This window comes from Pseudorasbora parva, chromosome 12, assembly GCF_024679245.1.
Source record: "Pseudorasbora parva isolate DD20220531a chromosome 12, ASM2467924v1, whole genome shotgun sequence".
In the NCBI taxonomy this organism is placed as follows: Eukaryota; Metazoa; Chordata; class Actinopteri; order Cypriniformes; family Gobionidae; genus Pseudorasbora; species Pseudorasbora parva.
Window position 1 is genome coordinate 33237090 of NC_090183.1, and position 23298 is coordinate 33260387.

The 23298-nt window shown below is 38.9% G+C and overlaps 2 long non-coding RNA genes across 3 annotated transcripts in view; both read left to right on the forward strand.

The window, feature by feature from the left end:
• Positions 1 to 16139, forward strand: part of LOC137094338 (uncharacterized) — a 28848-nt gene extending 12709 nt beyond the window's left edge. The window contains exons 3-4 of one of the 2 annotated variants that reach the window (XR_010908645.1): positions 15130 to 15184; positions 15310 to 16139. This is a non-coding gene — a long non-coding RNA (uncharacterized lncRNA). Of the gene's footprint in view, positions 1 to 7877; positions 9140 to 15129; positions 15185 to 15309 lie in introns of those variants that run through there. The other variant, XR_010908646.1, reaches the window with a different exon arrangement.
• LOC137094339 (uncharacterized) lies at positions 9273 to 11116 on the forward strand. Its single transcript, XR_010908647.1, has 3 exons — positions 9273 to 9541; positions 10316 to 10353; positions 10590 to 11116. It is a non-coding gene; the product is annotated as an uncharacterized lncRNA (long non-coding RNA).
• Positions 16140 to 23298: the final 7159 nt, after the last annotated feature.

Sequence of the window (23298 nt, forward strand, 5' to 3'; positions counted from 1 at the left end):
ATATTCTTATATTACCATGACCTTTTATATATCAAAAGCTCAAGGGAAAGTTGATTTCTCAATTCATCATCCCTTTAAATGTTTCTGATATGATAAACAGAGCTGCATTACCTCATACTAATGACCTTGCAAGCCGTGTGTTTGCGTAACAATCGCTCCGGTGGCTGTGCTCAGCTCCCTAAACACCCGGTCCTGCTTTGCTTCATACTACAGTAACGTTAATAACCGCATCCATGAACATGATATTTGCCAAGTCCTATCCCAATTCTTTTCCACTGGCTGTGAGGTGAAGACCACATCTCCCAAGATTCTGCACTCAAACTTGGCGTCATTCAGCTATGCCTTTGTTTTGAACAGGCGCCCTCTATAGCGGACGTAAAAGTTACATAGTGTAGCTTTAAGGGATTGATAATATTAACAAGTGTATTTTGAGAACCAAATCAGAATTTTAAAATGAATTCTGAAGGATCATGTGACACTGGAGGCTGGAGTAATGATAATAAATGACATTTTAAAATGCATTAAAATAGGAAACAGTTATTTTAAATAGTTTTTACTTTACTATTGATCCAATAAATGCAAACTTGGTGAGCATAAGAGACTTGTTTCAAACCCCAAACTTTTGAACAGTATGCAAATACATTCTCAACATAGAGTGTCTGTGGAGAATATAGAGTAGCCAACTAATATATTTGACATTGCAGTGGTTCACACGCAACTTTGTGCTATGTATGCACTAAATGCATTTAGAGAAAACTAAAGAAAGGGATAATAGATGAGGATGTAGTGCAGTCTGTATCAAACCAAATGATGACACTCCATACTGAGGCTAAACAGCCAACACATGGGCTTTCTAGTCTCCTAATTTATGAGTTTTGCTGGCCAGTGCATGCTGCAGCTTTGATGGGACACCTGCAGTGAAACAGTATCTTTACTGCAATATGCAGAAACTCGAGCAAGCCTGAAGGCTAGTTCCATGTTCGTGCAAGAAGGGTGTGTGTGTGTGTGTGTGTGTGTGTGTGTGTGTGTGTGTGTGTGTGTGTGTGTGTGTGTGTGTGTGTGTGTGTGTGTGTGTGTGTGTGTGTGTGTGTGGGTTCATTAATATGTGTGTGTGTGTGTGGGCTGACAGCCAGACATGCCACCTTGTGTCTTTGAAGATTATTATAGGTGCTGGTAGTCAGCAGAGCACGAGGCACTAGTTTAACATTTACGTCATGCTTGCCTGCGGTGGTAAAAGTGATATAAGGGTTAGTCACAATGCTCAGAGTACTGATTACACTTCCCTTTCCTGTCATGCTAGTTTTGTCAAGGTGTTTTTTTTTTGTTTTGTTTTTTTTAAGAAAGACTGGTAACACTTTACAATAGGGTATCATTAGTTAACTACTTTAGCTTTGTAAACTAACATGAACAAACAATGACCAGTTGTATTTTTTATTAACCAACATCAACAAAGATTAATAAACACTGTAACTGTAACTAGTGTATTGCTCATTGTTAGTTAATGTTAATTAACACATTGTAAACAAACGAGACCTTATTGTCAAGTGTTACTGAAAATCTTTAGTTTTTACTTAAGCAAGCCACAAAAAATAAAGAAACAGAATGAATGAATTATTACACAGGTGAATGTACAAATTAACATACTAATGAATGAATGATTGAGCAAGCGATCAAATGAATGAGTGAGCTAGTGAGCAAACAAATGAATGGATTAAATGAGTTTAAATTACAAATTTTTATTTTTTTCATCTGATATTTTTATTTTATTTTAGCATTATTTAAATTAGTTTTAGTTAACAACATATGGTGATTACAAATCTGAATATGTGTTAGATGACTTTTATGCCTCCATTGCCTGAGGTTAGATCATCAGTGATAAACACAGGGACCTGCTCTATAATTGGTTAAATTGATGGGAAAAAGTTCCAAATTCCTGAGAGGGCAGAGGCCCTGGTTTGGGCATGCAGTGTGTGCAGATGGCTGCTCTGATCTGGAAGTGAATCTAAAGAGATTTTCCTGAACAGGAATGCACCCCGTTAATCTGCAGCCCCTCTTAGAAAAGGACCACTGGACTAAAGAAAGCATTTTCAGGTTTTAGCTAAACTCATAATCAAGCTTTGGTTGTCCAATTAAAAAAAATATATATATATCCTGCAGTACTAGTTTAGTAATGCCATTTCCTTCCCATTAATGGCTCAACACTGGCCTTAAAACAGTTATCAGTTTATATCTTTAAAATTAGTTTTTTATAACACCCTAGTCTGGATGGAATCTACATTTATTTTAGACTGAGAAGGAATTTCACATAGGCTATAGTTTATCGATAACGTTGAAACCTCTTATAAAGCGTCATAAGGCTGTGACTCACCAAGTCGGCGTCAAAGAACTAGCAGCAACAAAAGCTGACTGTGTTGTAGCAGATATACAAAACGTTAACCAAAGCAGCATTTTAAGCCAACAAAACAATAGCATGTAATGGCCCTGACCATTCTGAATATCAATCATGCTGGTCACTTTCTTCATTCAGTCGGCTCATGTTTTGAAAATATTCACACATTAGTAAGTTGACGGAAATTAGAATAGCCTCTGTCTTGTGCCCTTTTGACCTGTGTGCTCGCTTTCATCACTTTTGCTTTTATCCTCGTGCACTGACTCGTTCGCTAAACAGTCCCTCCAGGATTTGGCGGGACTTTTTTCAGATTTTTGCAGCCTAAAATAGCCTAAAAATTTTGCGCTGGTTTTTCTCAAATATTGATGCAATATTTGCAGCATTTCTTTTTTTGTAAGAATTTAACATTTGTATTACTTTTCTGTCCTCAAGAACCATTGGGCTCCAATGTAACACCAAATAAAAAAAACTAAATCAATCAAATGTTATATTGCAGTGTTTTCCACAGCATGTTATCAGACCCTTCTACACTGTAAACATGTTTTGTTGGTTTAACTTTAAAAATATATTTTTTTATTTTATAGCTTATTAAAATAAAAAAAATTAAGTTGATACAATGAAGGAAATTGGTTTAATAAATAGAAACTCAAAATGTTATTGTATCTGAATATTCTTTTATCTTGTATTGTCTAACAGTAAAAAATAAAAAAAAGCGAACAAAAAACTTCCATTAAAAAAAAAGATTGTCTGATTATTTGTTTATTTCAGGCTTTAAAGGGTTGATAAAATGTTAGTATTTTTATAATATAACAAAAAGAACCTTAAACATAACAGCAGCCAAATGTAAGTAAATAAATGTTTCAAACAGATTAAAGTGGAAAAGAACATGACTGTAAAGTTCAAAGGTTAGAACCAGTAGGCCTACACAAGCGGTGTCAGAAATGTAGTAGCCTGCTGTGTTTACAGGGAAACCCTGGAAACCACTATATTACTGAATTTACATTTTCATTCAGCGTCTCCTTCACTCGTTCCGTCTTGCTCTTCGTCCATTTTGGGGTTGTTGACAGAGTGCCAAAGCCACTTTTATGTAGCATACTGTTCATAAACTGAACCGATTGATGTCACTCAGAGCATGCACGCTTGATTGTTTGTGTGTGAGAGAAACGTGCCGCATGCGCGCTTAATGACAGATGCATTGCCAAAGCACCAGTGCAAACAGATGTTAATTGGTCGATTTGAGTTTGAAGTGGGCTTTCCTTTGGAAAACATGTTTAGGCCCAAAATCTGCAGCAAATCTGCAGCAATTTCTTTTTTTATTATTGCAAGTTCCTTCGAATTGTGTCGAGTTAGCTTGATTTTGTGTTAAATTATGCAATCGTGGAATCCTGGAGGGACTGGCTAAACTGAACAGCCAATCTGCAATCTCTTTCACAGTTTCACTGACAGCCCCAATGATTTGCTATCACAACCTTTTTCATCTTTTTTCTAATCTACTTACATATTTAATGTGGTTCAGATAACACAATGGGCCCTATTTAAATTATCTGAGTGCATGGTCTGAAACTCATGACACAGGTGCACTTAGGGTATGTACGTTAGGGTAACCTAACATGCAGTAAACCATTCAGAGTCTCATCTCCCATTCCCTTTAAAAGTCAGTTGCACTTGGACCATGGCGGATTCGCTACACTCTAAACAAAATTTGGTGGTCGTTGCTTGTAATCATAGGGGAACTACTTTTGGTGCCAAATAGCACCATTTCTTTAAATTTGCTCTACAGCACCTTTGTCAAATGGTGCTATGTAGAACCCATAAGAGGTACCATTTCGCATTTTATTTCTTCCTCAATAATGGTGCTAAATTTCACCAACAGTATTTTTTTGGTGTGTAAAGAACCTTTAAAGGTGCTTGAAAGGTTCTTTATATGGCAATGGTGCTGTATAGTACCTTTACCACCCCAAAGAACTGGTGAAGAACCGCTGAAGAACCACTGAATTACCCAGATTTGGTGCTATACAGCACTTAAAGTAGTTTCCTTATGATTACAAGCCAAAGAACCACTTTTAGTACTATATAGCACAGTTTTTTAAAGTGTATTTACATGGCAATATACAATTTCAGTGAACTCAAAATTAAGGCTACCAGGTAACTTACATATTTTTGGGTTAAACCAACAACAATTGTTTACAGTGTACCGCCACCGTGAATTTCTCATTTCAATTTGATCTCTGCTTCTAAATTTGGGCCCACTTAACAGTCATTTGGCAAAGGTGAATATCCTGATTATGGGAAGTTCTGCCTTACTAAATGAGCAATGCAGCTAAAGATTATTTTGAGTGCGTTTGCATATAAATATGCAAGAGAGAGAGAGTGTGAAGATTCTAGGTACAAAAAATTATACTGTCATAAATGTTCAATTATAAGAAATAAAGTTACTTTTTTATTGATTTTAGTCTGAGGCCAAAACAGTCAACCATAGCAAATGGCTTAATTAACATATTAAATAATAAAAATATTTTTTTTTTATGTATGTTGGTTTTAAGGGTAAAGTTAGTGGAAAATATAATTAGCTCAAAAATTGTGGATGTTAATGGAAGTCATGATAGTGTGTGTGCGCAAATAAAGTAGTTGTTGGGTTTTTTTTTATACAGCTGCGGTCTTCTAGAAAGTCTTCAGAGGCTAATGAGATTTAAAATATGCACTACAATTTGTCTGGAAAAGTCTAGGCCTACAATTACTCAATCCTCCCTCTCCTGGCTGGTGATTATATCCTAAGTAAAGGGCCTTGTGTTAACAGTGACTGTGGGAACAGATCAACCCTGGACAACTACAATCCGGACATTAGAGAGCATTACCTCAGCTTCTCATGTTCGCTGTGTGACACAAGGTCGAAGATGGGCTTAACAGCTGTCAGAGCTAAAGCCTAAACTGAGAGGATATGTGCTGCTTGCTAGTATTCTTCTTTTTTTGCGGCTATGCCAGTTATTTCAGTAGTTCAGACATCCACATAAACTGGTATGATTAATATATACATATTAATACAGATGTCAAGATAGTAAATCAGAGGCTCTTACAGGGGCTTTCCCCATAACTCTGCTTATCCATGTTACTCTTGAACTCATTAAAGCTTAATACCCCGCACAGCTGCTAGCAGGACTGGATCTCCTGTCTCGCCAGTCGGACCCTCCCTGGGGCGCGTTCCCAAATTCCCAATGCCCGTGTTCGGTTTCCTGCCCCTGAATGGGAGCAAAAGAGCCACCACTGGTCTTAAAACAATTACCAGTTTAAGAGCTCCAAATAAGCCGCTTCATGGAAAACAATATAATGACAGCAACTGTTATTTACTGTAATGAATTGGCCTCTATTATAAGCATAGGGTCCTGTGGGGACCACTTATTGAGGGCTTTCAATGCTCTCCCTCTGAATGCATGTCAGGAGACATAAAGGCCTCTCAAAGCAACACTAAGACTGTAGCCTTGGCGATAAAAGAGTTGCGGTAAGATCATATTTACAAACCATTCACTAACATTTTAAAGCCTGTTGAGCCACATCCTATTTAGGTAAATAAAAGGAGTCTGTGTGGTGGGAAGTGTGGATGTATACTGTATTCTGGAGAGCTAGTTCAGAGAAGGACTTGACTCAGGCATGGGAAAGCAAATAAGTGGGATTATCTGCCTTCAAAGGTGCAGCTGAATGAATGGAAGGGCACAGAACTCGCACAAAGGTGGGTGAGAGAGAAGTGCCCTAACATTGGTAGTGCAAATACACGCACACACACCTGATTGTGCATTTATCATCCATTATCTGTATGGGTATTTAAGTGCAAAATACATGTCCAGGCGGTTATTCGTTGTCAGATACACCTGCGTGAATCTTAAGCCATGCCTCATGAAATTTTGCAAAATGAATTCGGCATAAAATGAAAGTTTACACAATTATTTTTCAAATAAATGCTTTTTATTTGAATCCTGAAAATATCACTTTCCACACACAAAAAAAAAACTATTCATAAGTATTTCTTGAGCACTAAATCAGCATATTAGAATGTTTTTTGAAGGACACTGAAAATAGTATTACAGTGTGTAGTATGTATGAGGATCTACTGACATAAATGCAATATAATATACATAACTGTTTTCAGTGGTGTATAAAAACCTTGCATAATGTACCGTTATGTTTTTATTACTATAGAATGAGCCATTTCTATCTAACATACCCAGCAGGTCTCCTTAAAGTGAAACTGCCATTTTGCACCATCATGTTTCTACAGTAGCCCTAAATGGACAAACTTCTATACAGAGCGCTAGTCATTCTCTGCTCTCTCCGGCAATTACATTTTTGCCCTGTGCTGGATCCCGTAGCTTCCCTATGTGCTTCGAAAGGGAGGGGTGAGCGGTGGGTGATTGCTGTTCATAAGCTCACCACTAGATGCCTCTAAAATTCACACGCTACACCTTTAAAGTTGCTGTCCGTAACTTTTTTTGTGTTCGAAATTTACAAAAATGATATAATGAGAATGTACAACATGAATCCAAACCGTGTTTTTGTCTCACCCTGAAACATTATGGTACGCTTCTGATAAGTGTTTATATTGGGACTATTTCAGACCGGTCTGGTTGGAACCATGGCGGAAGAGCACAGTCCCTGCGTGACTCACCATAGACATAAACAGAGAGAAGTAGCTCCAGCCGCAATCAGACTGCAGATTTTAAAGTGTGTTTTAAAATGCATTCAAAGCAGTTAATTTAAATTGTATTAATATTTCCTTATATTACTCTTTTACTCGTTCATTTTTTATTTTTTTGGTCAAATAAATGCAGCATTAATATTTTATATTATTAATTATTTAGTCTTATTTATTGAATAATGTTAATTAATATTTAAGCAACTAAATATTGACATGCAGAGTGTCAAATCTGTGAGTCATTCTTGTTTTGAATGTGTACCTGAATCTTCCAAATGATCCTATTCACCGAAATGAATAACATTTTCAAATGCTATTTTATAGGAGCGCATGTTTGATTACTGGCTCTGCTATAGTGTATTAAAATTGCACAGTATCAAAGCAAACTGTAATTGAGTGTAGAGTATAGCTAAGTTAGTAGCATTTCTGTATTCATAGTTACACCCCAAAACTGAAAACATGTATGTTTCCTGCATATGTTGGTCCACATGTCTTACATGCAGCTGTGTTTCAGTTTAACTGTATACATTGCTGCTCCTTCTACTCTCAGTAATGTACTACATCTTAACAACAGCCCTCCATCTGCATTCTCACACTTACAAACAAGCAGGCGTACATATATTACCAAGCTTTTCCCTCCAGGCAGCCTTGGAGGAAAAACGATACCATAGCAGCGCATAGCATTTTGCACATGCCTTCCCGGACAGTTCCCACACTCAAAGTTGTCTTGGGGTGTCTGACCTTTGCCAAGTGCACCGTCCCCCGCCCCCTCTAAACTCAGCTCCTCTTTTTCCCTTTCCCAAGGCCCTCCGGTTTGGACAGCTGCAGCCAAGCTGGCCGCCTTGCTCGTGGAAAACATCCGCCACACATGGAGGGCTTTGGTTGTGGCCTCTCTGCCAGAGAGAGAGAAGGAAGGAGAGAGAAAAAGAGAGGGTGGAAAGATACCGTGTGTGTGTGTGTGTGCGTGTGGGTAGCACTTTTCCCAGCCTTGTGGACACATGTCTGCCCGCCTCCCCTGTCACCCTCTCCCTGCGCACACATCCCAGGGTTCATAGGCCTAATCCCCTGCAGCATGGCTCCAATTTAAGGCCTCCCCACCGTCAGAATGTGGAACATAAACAGGACTGAGGTTACATGCTGCAGCACTGCCTCTCCTTGCGCCCTGTGCCTCGGCCCGGGCCCTCAGCCAGCACACACCATCTGAGATTCATTCATTTTTGAAGCTATAGCTGCACTCCACTGTTTTGTTTTTTCCTTCCTAACCAATAGGTAGCGCAGTGGTTTTTTTATTCTACCCTTCACCTTTCTTTCTTGGCTTCTCTAAGGTGTTTTAGTCTTAAAGGTATAGAAGCCCGTTTCCCCCACTAAATAAAAAATAAAAAAAGAGTAATTGTGACTTTTTTTCTCACAATTGCGAGTTATAAAGTCAGAATTCTGACTTTATAACTCGCAATTGTGAGAGGGAAAAAGTCAATATTGTGAATTTATATCACGCAATTGCAAGTTTATATCCCAGAATTGTAACTTTATATCACCCAATTGCGCGTTCCCAGAATTCTGACTTTATATCACCCAATTGCGAGTTTATATCTCAGAATTCTGACTTTATAACTCAAAGTTGTGAGAAACAAAGGCAGATTTCTGAGATAAAGTTTCAGTTACTCTTTTTATTTTTATGATGTATCTGCTTACCCTCAGTGCATCCAAGATGTAGGTAATAATAATAATTCGTTACATTTATATAGCGCTTTTCTAGGCACTCAAAGCGCTTTACATGGAAGGGGGAATCTCCTCAACCACCACTAATGTGCAGCATCCACCTGGATGATGCGACGGCAGCCATATTGCGCCAGACAGCTCACCACACACCAGCTCATTGGTGGAGAGGAGACCGAGTGATGAAGCCAATCAGGATATGGGGATTATTAGGAGGCCATGATGGACAGGGGCCAATGGGCAAATTTGGCCAGGATGCCGGGGTTACACCCCTACTCTTTATCGAAGGACATCCTGGGATTTTTAACGACCACAGAGAGTCGGGACCTCAGTTTAACGTCTCATCCGAAAGACGGTGCTCTTATATATATATTATATATATTATATTATAATATATTAATATATATATATATATATATATATATATATATATATATATATATATACATATATATCATATATATATGATCGTGCCATTTTGACCTTACCAGACGGAAGTAATAGCGGATGGGAACACTAGATGAGATTCATCTGGCGGTCATAAAAAAAAGATTAATGCTGTTCGGTTTCTCATAGAATCAATGTGTCGTCACGAGCAGCAGGGTTTTTGTGCATGTTGTCTAAGCAGGTTTTTTTTTTACTCTCATTTTTACTCTCAAGTTGTTACCCAGACTGCAACGGTTGGAATTTAGAAATCTGTATTTATGTTCTACTGGAGATGCAAAGACACCTGCATTTTGGATGTACTGAGGGTAAGCAGATAAACATCACATTTTCATTTTTGGGTGAACTATTCCTTTAAGAAAAAAAATTAAATAAACATATCCTCATGTTGTTCCAAACCTTTATGAATATTTTTTTCTTCTGTGGAGCTCAGTGTTGTCTAATATTATTTTGGACCCCGATGACTTCTATTGTAAAGACAAAACAAGTTGAATTTTTACTTAAAATACCTCATTTTCTGATCCACAGTGGTTTTTGTGGATCCATTGTGTGGTTCTGGTTAGCTTGTTTCCCATTTCTTCACCCCCCTCTTGTTTGCGCTGATAAAACTGGTTTAAATACGGAAGAGGATTACTTCAAGATTGAGGCTTGGAGCAGGAACTTTATGATAGGAACCTTTTTTTTTTTTTTATGTTGCTATGACATTGCATCATATTTTTGTTTTGGCATTCATAACCTTGCAACAGTGGAGTGTGACAGTTAAAAGGAGTTACATTTTATCCTATGCAGCTCTGTTGAGCTCACACAAATCTTGCAATGATTCCAACTCAAACATTGAAAGCATTCGGTGATGACTGTTACCGCATCCTCCCCTCTTACCTTTATACTACAATAGGAAGCCTGTAAAAGTTTAAAAAATGGCTCTTGAAGACACAGTTCACCCAAAATGAAAGTTCTGTCATTTTCTCATGTTCATGTCAATCCAAAACTGTATGCAGTGTTTGTTTTTTAGTTTTTTTGCCTATAAGAAAGGTCAGATCTCTTAAAAAATATGTTTTAAAAAATAACTTTTTGTTCAACAGAATAAAGAAATCCAAACATCTTTGGAATGACAATGAGGGTGAGTAAAAGATGGAAGAATTTTCATTTCACACATTCATTTCAGGGGTGAACTATCCTTTTATTTACTAAGTGGAATCAATTTAGCTCATGTTTTTGGATTTTGTCTGAGAAATTATCATTACAAATAACATGTACATAAAGATAAAACTGAAAGATGCTTTTCACTTCATGAAAAAATATGCTGAATTGATAAAGGTTATTGCAAAGAACATGATCCATGATCTTTTTTTCCAGTACGCATATCTTCTTTACTCATGAGACCCTCCGAACATGAAACTCAAGCAAACCCTCTAAAAGATGTACAGAGATAACACGGAGCTGCAAGTTGTCGATATAAAAAGATCAAAACAACGACTTGAGTGTTTTCTCCCCCGCGTGGCCCTTTCAGAAGCGTGGGTCACACCGCGTCGAGGTTACGGCAGAACCCAGTGGAACCTCAGTTTTACTTCAGATCGCATATAAGCTGCTCCAGCTCAGGCACATCAAAACCAAACTCATCCTGATGCAGATTTCCTCCACAGGCCCACCGGGAACCACCACTACGAGGTGCTGCACCCCTAAACTCACCCCGCTCTGAGAAAATGCCTGGGAAAAAAAAAGTGGGCAGCTTTTTGCTCAGAGCTCTCAGCTTAAGCCTCCCCAGTGACAAGAGCTTTCATGATTTAGAAGTCTGGCACTTGTTTTATACCTTCTGGCTACAAGCAGTTGAAACACTGCTCCTTTTTATTTTACTGAAGGCAGCTATCGTGCAAAAAAAAAAAAAAAAAAAAAAAAAAGCCTCTCGAGAAATCCATGTCCAGGTTTTAAGTTGTTTTATTGGTGTTGCTGGTCTTTCGCTCATGCTGCAGTTTTGGAGCTTAAAAATAATATTTGTGATTATATAATCTCTAGTGATCTCCATAAAGTTTGAAAGAGGGCATCATTGTGACCTTTACTGTGTACTACTTCTATCATTGCCGTTGCACTTTCCGCAAACTGAATATTGTATTCTGTGCAAGTGAAAGAGTAGACGTGACATGTTAACTGGTATTGACATGTTAACTTACTATGCCCTTGACCACTAAATCTCTTCTACAAACATGTGTTGGCTCTGCTCGTGTTGAGGTCGACTTTCCATTTTAAAGTCAACATCTGTGTGATTTCAAGTTTTGAAGTTAAATTATCTATCTTTTGTTGTATATCTGATTATGTAAATAAAAGGTATAAATGATAAGTCATCTAGGATGTTATGTCAGATATTAAAATTTTTGATATTAATAGGTGGTTTGTTGACACAATTATTTAAAATTTACATGGTAACACATATTTTGTTATGAAGCAATATGGGGTAAGGGGTAAGATGCCCCAGTGGTTTGTTGCTACTGATAACATAAAATCTGCAATGGGGTAATTAAATGTAACAAATTTTTAAAAAATCAATAACAAAAGCGTTTTATAAAATTGTCAATTTCCCGAATCTTATCCCGAAGCACGAGCGTCAAAGTGGATTCATCTCAAGGTCACTCATTTAACAGTGGGGGGGAAGTGGGAATGATCAGTCAAGAATATAAATTTTTTGGAAATATTCAAAAGTCAGAATCAGAATGCGTAGTTTGCATTAAAAAATGTCCATCAAAATATAATACACAACTTCCTTTGTCTGTGACTAAAAGACAACCCAATGTTCACTAACCCAGAAAAGTATTTTAATTTGATTGGTGTGTATTCTCTTTAGCATGCAGTGTGGAGTATTTCACTGAGTTTCCTGATCATTCCGATTCAATTTCAGCATGTGAAGAACAAATTTGCACTCGCATGCATCGTGTATTTGGTATGTTATCGTCTTTGATTTTACCACGTAAAATTGTTCATATTTATATTACAATATTTAAGAAAAAAAATCTGTTCACAGTTAATATTCTGCAAAAATCATTTGAGAAATTTAGTGGGTGTTCTATTGCCGGGTAAGGGGGTCATGTTATCCCATCAGTGAGGTACGAGGGCCACTTTTTGTGATTTTCAGTTTTGTGCATTGAAGACTAGTTGCAAATGTTTTGATTTATTTCACTGTGTATCGTAATTCTAAACTTATCCCATACATATGTTACAATTTAGCAGAAAATGTTAACAAGAGTGGCATCTTTCTCCATCATTAGTAGTCCCAGAGTCGGAATGGATCTTTGTAGAACACAATCAAACAATCTCTTTTAATGGACAGGAGACTAAGTAGTGTTGGTATTCACAGCTTTGCATTATCTCATCTATGATAAATGTTCTCATCTATAGTTATTTCCTACAGACAACTTGATTATTTAGTGTCTTCACAGCAGGAACTCGAAGGCACCCCACTAGGGGTTCTGAGAGTTGACCATCTGCTAGGGGTCTCTTAACCCCCTGGTCTGGACCTGGAGATGACATTTCACACGGGTGACACTGATGCTAAGCTTGGTGCCCATCTCCAAAAGTCTGTGTTAAGAGAACTTCTAGATATTGAATTTGTAGGCACTGTAAGCATACGGATGGCTATACTCTCTGGCATAAAATTAACAGAGATTTCTGTAATTGTCCAATACATAGCCATAAGAATCATAAATTCTTCAAGAATCATCAATTCAAATGCTGTTTTTTATTTTATTTTATTTTTTTTTAGAAGTATTGTCCAGGACACTTTAATATCCATTATGATGGCTACATTATGACTGTATCCCCTTGTTACGGAGACAGTTCACCCAACAATGAAAATTCATGTTTCTCAACCTGTTTGAATTACTTTCTTCTTTAGAACACAGAAGATCCCCTAATTTTGAAGAACAGTTTTTGTGCATACGACGAAAATCAGTGTTGTGCAAGTTTTGCGACACTGAACCCCATTGAACATGTTTAGAATGACATGAGAGTGAGTGATTAAGTGATGTTAGAATAACGCTAAGTCTGGTTCTTATGTTTGAAGGGTTAACATTTGGAGGTTATTATTGCAACCATAGTCAAATCATAAGGCTTAGTATGCTCCAAAAAGTTCTAGCGAAGGTAAAAATCCACGTTACACCTTATAAACCATACCTTATGTGCCCTTTTAATTGTTGTTTTGATTAATGATCCATTTCATCACTGTCTCTGATACCTGCCACAACCAATAAGGCACAAAAACGAGGGGCTGTGGCAGAACTAACTTAATTCTTGTCGTCCGCCCCTTTGCAAGGTATGGGAAAAATAGCATGGTCTGAAGTTTTTGCGATGAGAGAAGCTCTCTGAATGGGGAGAAGGAGAAAGGGGCTGAAAGGAAAAGGAACTCAGTCAATGGAAAGGGGCTGGAATGGATGAATAAACCAATACCCCCATCCACAGTGTTGATATTTCCCTCAATGGCTCCTTCTAAAGTGAGCATTTTAAGCCACCCCGACACACTAAATTTGCCCATTGTGGCGGGAGAGGCCCCTGCCTCTCGAAAGACTAGGTAAGGAGGCACTGGGGGCAGATGGAACCTGCCTATCACCTCAATGGCGCCTTTCTACCCCTGAGCCTACCCCCTATGCCTGGCTGCCATTCACTAGGCCCAGTGGGAATGTCCCTGGACCCTGCTCTTTGGTAGCAACCCCATACAATGAGTCTCTCTAGCGAGGTTGAATGTGGGCCCATTGTTACACCCAGGGCCATTAAACCACCTCCTGGGCAAACAAGAGCGTCCCTCTTCCTTTATGAAGGCCGAAGAAGCAACAAAGAGAGGAGTCATCGAGACAGAGAGGGGCTGGCCTTTGTTTGGTCTCTTTTCTGAAGGTCTTCAATAGCTGAACTGGGAAGGGGAGGCTTCTGTTTGGTCTTTAGCCTGCCCATATTGCTGGACACTGTTGTTTGGTAAAGCGGAGATGTGAAGTTAATTGACTGAATGGCCCCTAAACGCCATGCCACAAATAATTTGAGAGGGCTGAAAAAAAAACGTATTGTGTACCAATAAGTTCCCACTTCTCTCAACTGGGAGAAATTCTAGCTGGACTCCCTTAGGGTCAAGAAACATTAAAGGCCGTTGAGAGTGTTGGTGCAAGTACAGTTCAGGGGAAATTTATACCATGGCAGTAAAGAAAATGGGCAATGTTGACTCTCTTTGCATGCCAAAAGTACTTTATTCGATATGATGGCAATATCAGGAATATTCTGTGTTTAATGCAAGTTAAACCCATTTCTAGCATCATGTATTACACTATAAAAGAAAAATAGGACTCCAATTGAAAATCTTCAATTGACTGATCACATCTCAATTTTTCAGTTGGCCGAATTGAATTTCTGTGAATTAAATTGTGTCAATCCACAGAATTTCAATTTGGCCAACTGAAAAGTTAGATGTGATAGGTCACTAGAAGATTTTCAATTGGAGACATTATTTTATTTTTTACATTGTATAATCTTGACTCATTCTTAAAACAAGATTTTGGAGGCACTCTCAATAGAAGTGAATGGGACCCTTTTTGGAGGTTTTAAAGCAAAGAGAAAAGATATATTTTTTATAAAAAACCACTTGCATTAGTCTAATCATTTGTTAATCTTATTTAGCTGTTTAAATATTTATTACATTTGCTTTAATGCTTAATATGTTCACTGTAACAACAAAAATAATGGCTCCAATTGAACATTTTCTAGTGACTGATCACATCTACATTTTTCAGTTGGCCGAATTGAAATTCTGTAAATCGATGCAATTTAATTCACAAAAATTCATTTCTGCCAACTGAAAAATTTAGATGTGATCAGCCACTTGAAAATTTTCAATTGGAGACCTGAATGTTTTTTGTTTTTTTTACAGTGTTGCATTGTAAAATGCACGAAAATCAACGCCGATGTACAATTACAAAGAAAAGGTTATAATGCTTTATTCTACATGTGGGCTAAATTCATGATAATACATCCTATATTCTAACCGTTAGTATTTTGATGTGTATGAATTGGTCCCCTTCACTGTAACCTTGATTTTATTTTATTTTAGCTTGATATTGCTGTGAGATGGCCCCTCTTTTACCTCCATTATCCTCCTCAACCAAGGATTACCTGCCTGAGACCAACGCTTTCAAGATGGCATAGTTTTGAGGTTGCAGCTTTTGCTAAGCGGAGACGCTAATCTCTAGAGGAGTAGAATTCTCCCCATACTGGCTCTCTGCCACTATGCCCTCAAGCCAGAAGCCTAATCGAGTTATCATATCAACAAATCTCTCATCAGGGGCCCACGCCTGACACAAGCAGAAAGAGAGGCCAGTCGACGACTAATTTCCAGCAGCAGGATGCTAGAGTTCGCCTGCCAGGCAGGATGAAAAGTACCTGCAGACCCCAGTCGAGCTGCCCTCACCATCCCGCTGGGAGAGCACTCACGCTGGGCACCATGCTGGGGCTGTTATTCGATTAGCTGCAGCGCTAAGTGGGGAGCTCCATTCTACATTCTGAGAGAGCAGCTAGCCTCCCACAGGGCTGACGCTTCTCTCAACTATGTAGGGGTGAAAGCAGAGACAAGGCGAATCAAAGGGAGTGTGTGACTATAATCTGAATAAAAAGGCTGTCTGTGATTCTGTAATGAGCGGGTTCTTGACACAGCAGACAGCTATGGCGCGGCTTTTATCAACGACGGCAATACAGTAACATCCAGCGAGATCAAGCCTGGCATTCAAGACTAGATCCTCAATTTTAACTCAAATGTGCATAAAATCGTAAAAAAAACACATAATCAATAAGAATTCATGAATGGTTGAATTAATGTGTGAAATTATGAGATTAATTAAGAATGTAAACTTGATATGTATACTGGCAGATATTAATAAAGCTACAATCCTAATTGATCAACAAAATGCTCAGCTCTGAATGACCTCTCACCGTTTTGCACTCAGTGGAGTACAGGTCGGTTTCTCTGAGAATGAACGCACGAAGAGAGGTGGCAAGTGTGGGCCCTCGAGTTGACCTGATACTCTTTTGCTACCTGCTGTTTCTCACAAAGGGAGCCAATCGCAGAACTCTTCTGAAGAAAGCCAAGCAGATAATGAGAGCACGACTCTCGCCTCTATTCGCCCAATGGCCACTTTGTGTGCCATGAATAAGATTTATACTCCAGGAGGTATTATTCACCAGACTATTTTTTTCTTGGGCTCACTCTTTTTGTAAGAGTATTCCCTCTCTCTCTCTCTCTCTCTCTCTCCCTCTCTCTCTCTCTCTCTCTCTCTCTCTCTCTCTCTCTCTCTCTCTCTCTCTCTCTCTCTCTCTTTTTTTTTACAAGTTGAATCACGGAGATGCTCGTCAAGCATTGCAAATTGATTATAGTCTTAAACATTTATTAGATTACCACGGCCGGAGCAAACAATCCAGAGGGTGAGAGCTGTCAAGTGGTCTGGAATTCCACTATACTCTTGTCATGGGGATGCTCGCGTGTTTCAGCTCTCCTTCCTGGCTATAGAATTGTGCAATTCTGCAATATCAGCATAAAACGTTACAATTGGCATAAAAAACATTAGTAACTTGCATTAATCAGACTGTAAAACGATAAGTGATTTTTGATTACATAATAGTAAAATATACACATCATAGACAAACATTCTTGAACATACACAAAGTTTTTTGGTTACAATATTGTTCCAAACTTTTTTGGTGGATATGATTTTATTTATTTTTTTAAAGAAAGAAATATCTTATGCTCACCAAGGCTGGATTTATTTTTTTAAAATGGTACATACAATAACAATTTTCAATTTAAAGCGACACTGTGTAAATTTTTAAGTTTATTCTCGGCTAAAAACACTTAATTCTTTCAAAAATATATGTGCTCATTAATGTATATTTCTTTCTTTCAAGTAATTTTTCAAGTAATTTTCAAGTAATTTTTCTTTCTTATTCTCGTAAGTTTATAATATGCCATTGAAAATACATACGGGTGAGGGGTTTGAATGCTGGTCACCATGTTGCCCCTCCATCTTGAAAGTACATTAGCCAAAGAGGGACATATACCCGTAAATTCAAGCTTCGCCTTTTGCGTTTTAACACTCGATGGCACCATGTCGAATGTGAAGAGGGGGATTGCCGTGTTAATCTTGGACTAAATCGGCCACCGTAGGAGTTAAAAACAAATCAGAATTGAGAGGAACAGAAACTAATTTTCACTGAATGGTCTTATACCTTTTCACCGCTAGATGGGGGAAAATATTAGGGTGTACTCACACTAGGCACGGTTGCCATGAACCGGGCCCGAGTACGATTGTCCCCCCTCCCCACTCCCCCGCTGGCCTGCACTCACATAGGGTTTCAGCATTCGTGCCGGAGCACGCTTACGTCATTATGGTGCGACGGTTTCGGGTTTCAACATTCGTGACGGAGCACGCTTACGTCATTATGGTGCGACGGTTTCGGGATAAACAGGAAGAGCGGCGCTCTCTCAACACAATGTAGTCCATCGCTCTGTTTTCTTTTTTTTCGATAATTTTGTGTCGTTTGGTCCATGGTGGTCCACAGCCCTCTCACAGCCTGTTGTTAAACAGATGTGTCGCCTTAGTGGCGCGAAAATGTTCACGTAATCGTGCTGCTCGTATTATGAGGTTTGCAAGGTACCAGCTGAAGTGCAGCAAGGACTTTGCAGCTTTGATTACGGACTCCAGCACGGTTAGCGCTCACACTGCATGTGAACCGCGCCCGAGTCCAACTGATCCGTGCTCTGGCCCACCTCTTCCAAGCGGGCCAGGGCCGGCTAATCGTGCCGAGCCCGGGCACGGTTCGGAGCACTCACACTAGTCAAACGAACCGCGCTTTGGTAGTCAAACGCACTCGGGCACGGTTCAAAATGGCTAGTGTGAGTACACCCTTACACAGTGTAGCTTTAAAGGAATTGTTTTTAATTTTAATATATTATTGTGATCGCAAAGCTTAATTTTAGTCTTCAGTGTCACATGATCCCTCAAAAGTTGCCCATTTTGTGCTCAAGAAACATTTCATATTATTATCAATGTTGAAAACATTTGTGCTTCTTAATATGGTGGGGGAATTTTAATTTTTTATTTTTGTTTGAGTATTGTTTGATAAATAAATGTATTTTAAATAGATTTTTACTGTCACTTTACGGATCAATTCAATGGATCCTTTCTTATTTAAAGTAATCATTATTTTAAAAAGAATAATAATAACAATAAATGAATTTACATATTTAATAAATATGTTTTTGTAGCTTGTATTTATGTTTCCAAATTTTGGAAAGCCAAATGAATGTTCTATAAACTTGATAGCACGTTCAACCTCTCTCTCTCTCTCTCTCTCTCTCTCTCTCTCTCTCTCTCTCTCATCCTCACACACTTTCTGTGCTACGCCAGTGCAGCCGAATCAATAGATTTTTCTTCCTCCATTATCCACCATTTTAATCCCATTTTCATCTCTCTCCTGTCACACAAAGAGAGCTGGCATGGCAGGAGCTCATGGAGTTCTCCTCTGAGCAGCCATGCCATCAGGGTTATGATTAGAATGTCAGAGCGGACTAGCACACACTGGATCTAAGGCCTGAATTTTCTCCGACCTGCCATAAGACGGGTCCTCAAAAAAAAAAAAAAAAAAAAATAGGCAACCCCCTAATACTTAAGAGCACCCCCACCTCACACATTTAGCTCAATCCTCGAAAAATGGGGGTGCTCAAATGTGCTCTTCTTTTCAATAGTGATTTTCAATCACAGGCCAGAGATGCTGAGGCCTGCAAATCTGCCACCTTGAAAAGGCAGTGGGAAATGGATGGAGGTTCGTTTGAAAGGGCTGTTCACAGAACCCATGGAGAACTGCTCCATCAAAAGGTGGCACTGCCAAGACTCAGGACAAGGCTCTTGGAGTTAATCCCTAATTAGCTGAATCAGCAACAAAACAAAAGCAAGCCAACAATTATTAGTTTAGACAGTTTGCGAGAATGAAAAGCAAAGTCTGAAGGGAATCATTATACATTGACTTCGGACCCAATGAGTCACACATAGTTCAACAGTTAAGAAACGGCAAGACCAAAGATAATTAACCAAAACAAACTATTAATTTTAGAATGAGACAAGGGGGCAGACAGGAGTGATGAATGGATGAACCACGACCATCAGGAGTCTTGCAGCTGTCTGGCTTAGAAAGTGAGTTTCCTTTATTGATTGTTTTCTAACCAATTGTCCAACCCGATCACACATAAGTGGAATGTATATGCCAAAACTCATTTTGGCGTGCATATGATACGCACTTTATGGCGTATATATGACACGCTCTTGGGTAGGTTTAGGGTGGTGGGGTGGGGGGTTCGTATGTATAATACGCCATAAAATGCTTGTCATATGCACGCGAAAAACAGCGTGCCATAGACACGCCAAAATGAGTTTTGGCGTATACATTCCACGACATTGCACACTTGTACTATTTATACGCATTTTTGTGAGAATATCCTGAATTGTCATATATAAGCATTGGCTTATAAACTTAAGCAATGCATATACCCACCATTTTCTTTGGCTTTTGTGCCAAAGAACTGCTAACCATGTGCTAAAATTCTTCTAACTGTGTTTAGGTTAAAGTGATAGTTTACCCAAAAAAATTACATTTGATGTTTATTGGCTAACCCCCAAGGTATCCAAGATGTAGGTGTGTTTGTTTCTTCAGTACACAAATGAAGATTTTTAATCCCAGCCGTTGCTCGTATAATGCATGCCAATCGGGTGTTTTTCTATGAGAGTCACTATAAGAGTAAAAACCACATAGACACATAAACACAGCAGCTCATGACGACACATTGATGTCTTAACCACTTCAGCTCTGCAGCACATTTTGCATTTTTTTGAGAATTAGGAATATCTGAATTTAAAAGAGTGCCCTACCCACATACATTGGAGTAAATTGATAAAAATGGTCTCATTTTACAGAAAAAAAATCTAAATTTTAACACAGTGGTGGAATATTGCATATATATTGTATCTATTCACAATCTTATGATAAACATAGATCAAAAATAAATATTTTGATTTATTTTTAATTTATTTATTTAAAAATCTGTATTTTTGTAATCATTTTGGGATCCAAGCTTTTTGGAAGTTTCTGTTGATTCTATAAGTTGGTACTAAACAGGGGAAAAAATAATTTTCTTGATATCTCCTTGCAAATAAAAGTTATTGAGATTTATCTGACCAAAGTGTCTAACAACTCCTACTCATCTGCATTGACATAAACTGGCCACTAGGAAATCGAAAAGAAGGCTCAGCCTCTTCAACTTTGTAAAGGGAGATCTCGGGCTCTGATTGGTCTAGAATCATGATCCGCATGTCTATACATACCTGAGATTCTCAGCTTTTCTGTAGCATGATGCAATATGTGATGACATCGTCAGAAATCGTGGCTAATACCGACAATCAAAACTAGCAATAATAAGAGTATTGGTCTGCATCACATGTTTTGATCTTGACATCGGTGACATTTTACAGTGTCATTTGGCCCTGCTTGCTCACAGACATGTACAGACATGTCTCATTTTGAAGCAAACAACCTAAGGAACAAGCTGATATAGGGTTTGAGGCTAGTAGCTTTACAACGAGTTTGTGATCCGAACATGACTCATGTGTTTGCTTGTTCAAAGGAGTCATTTCCATTTTTGTGATTCTTTTGATAATAAATTTACTGTAAACTATTGGATCTGTGAAATTGCTCAGCGATATTCCTGAGGCTGATAGCTTTCATTTGATATATGACTTGTCTATTTTAGGTGTGTTTGTGTGATAAAAATATGAAATTTTATTATTTGCATTATTTTCTCAAGGGGTGGTCGATGCGGGGGGGTCGAATTCAGACCGTATTATTTTCTTCTATGTAATATAAATGCAGAAGTTATTGGGTTATTAAGAAAGCTGAGGTTCTAATCTTTCAAATGATACCATATATGTCTAGTTTTGTGGTGCGCGAGTTATAGATTTAAAAAAAAGATTATGATGATGCAATTTTGGACCCACCGGTGGGTCCAAGAGGGGGTGCAGAGCTGAAGTGGTTAAGACACAAACCAATTAGTATTTATTTTTATTTTTTTACCTTAGATACGCGGGATTACCTTTTTACCTTAGAAACGCGGGTACATCAGCTGTCCCCGCGCCATCATTATGCACAATAGATCACTTCCGCTGCTTGTATCCCATTAAGAGACGCCGTATCGCCACAAGTCGCTGTGTTTAATATGGATTCATATGTCTATGTGTTTTTTACTCTCATAGTGACTCTCATAGAAAAACACCCCATTGACATGCATTATACGAGCAACGGCTGGAGATAAAAATCTTAATTTGTGTTATACTGAAGAAACAGACGCACATACATCTTGGATGCCCTGGGGGTAAGCAGATAAACATTTTTGGGTGTAATATCCCTTTAAGAATAAATACATATGAAATTTAATGAAGGAATTATTTAAAACATTACATAGAAGAAAGTCGACAAAATCAAAATGCTGATTTGAAATACTTTTTTTACTCAACGTTCTATGTAAAGACAAAAATCTATATACAGTATAAATGCAGTAGTATAATATATGATTTAGATTTGAATACAGTATAATTATTTAGGTTCAAGGACACCAATAGCACTGTAGAAGTCCGGTCAAAGCAGTTTTCAGATCACTCTTGTCACTTCAGTGCCTAGTGTTTAAAAACTTGAGGGCCCTGGAACACAAAGCTTGGAATGTGCCCTTGCCGAAGGAGAGTACGTGGAAGGACTTCGCCCATCTCTGTCGCATTATGGTATGGGGTAAACACACTTGTCTGCCGCTGGTGGGAAAGCTATGCCTAGCTTGGCGTGGGGCAGGAGGGGGTGTGTGGGGGCTCTTTGAGTTTTTGTATGGGAATGTGTGGTTACTCAGTGAGACTGCTTTGAATGTGAAAGAGCACCCACCTCAGAGAGACAGCCCAGGCGGCCGGCCCATGAAAGACGGGTTGGCAGCTGCACGGCACGGAACCAATGTGACCGTGAAGGGGCAGCACGGGGAGCTTGCAGTATGTGGCAGAACCTTCCTGGCACCTCACGCCAGCTCGACTTTCCACGCCGCTCACTCTCCACCCTGGGACCTCCACCAACAGCCCCTTCAGACCCTGGCCCGCACCCTCAGTAATCCCACAGGAAAAATAGGGCTATGCAGGTGGTCCCCTCTGACAGCCCTGACTCTAACGGTGCTACGCGTCTTTGCCTGTCGTCACTCTATCTGTGTACAGCTAAAGGAAAGCAAAGGGATGGTTAGATGACAGATAAAAACTTTTTTTTTTTCTTCAGAAAAGTGGCTGGGGGAAACATGATGCTCTACACCACAGGGATTTCTTCTGCTCTTCAAGCTCCATTAGTACCTGATGCAGAGCATTTTCTAATTTTGCTGGTTCTTTTGTCTCCCCCAGATCTTGTCTCAGTGGGTGAAAGGTTTAGATGTTGAGGTTAAATAGCCATTATTCTCTCAGTGCTCTGAAAAGCTTAATAAGGGTTCTCCCTTTCTGTTCAGATCCCACTGGTAGTATTCTAGAGAGAATTGCAGAGCCATTGAGATCCTCTCTAGAGCCACTAGCAACAATAGCTTCACACATGATTGTTTATGATCATGTGCCTCTGGAGAATTTTAAAAAGACACTTTTCGTGTTTCATACGCATAATGTTGAGCAACACACACACACACACACACACACACACACGTCTGGTTCACTACCTTTGTAGGGATTCTCCATAGACGTCATGGTTTTTATACTATGCAAACTGTACATTATATCCCCCTACACTGCCCCTGCCCCTACACCTACCCATCACATGAAACATTATGCAGTTCTACATTTTCAAAACACATCATCCTGTATGATTTATAAGCATTTTGAAAACTGGGGACCGTACACACACACACACACACACACACACACACACACACACACACACGTCTGGTTCACTATCTTTGTGGGGACTTTCCATCGTAATGGTTTTTATACCGTAAAAACTG